Source organism: Octopus bimaculoides, chromosome 6 (genome assembly GCF_001194135.2).
Source record: "Octopus bimaculoides isolate UCB-OBI-ISO-001 chromosome 6, ASM119413v2, whole genome shotgun sequence".
Taxonomy (NCBI): Eukaryota; Metazoa; Mollusca; class Cephalopoda; order Octopoda; family Octopodidae; genus Octopus; species Octopus bimaculoides.
Genome location: NC_068986.1, coordinates 100,688,429 through 100,689,852, shown reverse-complemented (window position 1 = coordinate 100,689,852; position 1,424 = coordinate 100,688,429).

Below are 1,424 nucleotides of genomic sequence, written 5' to 3'. Positions count from 1 at the left end.
CCCATCAATTACCCCTAGGTATTTGTAGCTCTCCGCTGGTTCTAACTCTTTTATGACATTTTGCTGGTCAAGGTTCACTTTAGATGTTTTTGTCATGTTTCCTTTGATAAAGGTAGCTTTTGCACATTTATCAAGGCCAAATTGCATCCTGATGTCATCACTGAATTGTTAAACAATTGCTAGTAGGCCTTTGAGTTGTTGGTCATTTCTCGCAAAGAGCTTTAAATCATCCATGTAAATAAGATGATTTATATTTTTATCAGATATTTTATAACCATACTGTACATCATTGAGCAATTTTGAAAGATGTATTAAGGCTAGACAGAAGAAGAGCGGTGATAATGAGTCACCCTGGAAAATGCCACATGAAATTCTTGCATCTCCAGTATTATTATTATTATTATTATTATTATTATTATTATTATTATTATTATTTATCATTATTATTATTATTATTATTATTATTATTATTATTATTATTATTATTATTATTATTATTATTATTATCATTATTATTATCATCATTATTTCTATTAAATAGATATTCAATGAAACTGACAAGTAGCGAGAAGGAAGTTCCAAATTTTAAGCAATTCCATTTTATAAATGTTCAGTCTCTTCCTTGGAACGACAAGAAATAGACGAAGGAAGACGATTTAAACCCCACTTGAACGGTTAATAAGCAATTTTTTTAGTGCACATATACATTTGTCCTTTGTATTATGAGTAAGAAGGCTGTTATAAAATATTTAAGTAATTATCGCCCCATATGTCTTTTATCCCACGTCTATAAGATGCTTACAAATGCCAGAGTCGCCAGACTATTGATGAATAGCAGCCGAGGAATCAAGCAGATTTTCAAAAGGAATGCTTCACTACATTGCTTTTGTCAAATAGAACTAGGGTTTCGATTGCGTCGCGATGAATGCAGTGTTGAAATCTCAAGGAATGCAAGATGTCGATTCGCAATGCACCAAGCTATATGAGTTTCGCTACTGATACAGTTCTGCTATCGCTACCAATTAGGTAGTAATTTTATTAGGGAGGAGCATGAAAGTAGATCTTCTCCGAATGACTCTGATGACCATTTAAGGACAAATATCGTGACAATCAAGAACAGCAGGTAGACACGGGCATTTGCCGAATGGTATGCTAAAGATCAAAGATGATATTTATGGTACCATAAATATCGCTATCAATTTAGAGAAAAATTTGTAGTTTTGGAATCAGTAGTTCTTTGGCTGCTCTTTCTGAATTCTCAGTATGTTGGAGAAGCAGGATACTGCTAATCCCTATATATTTATGATTATAAATGGTTTTACCGATAAGGTTTTTTCATACTGAGCTACCCGGCAAAATTGTTAATTATTAATTTTATTACTAATTGACGATTCGCTGCCCTGTATATATATATATATATATAT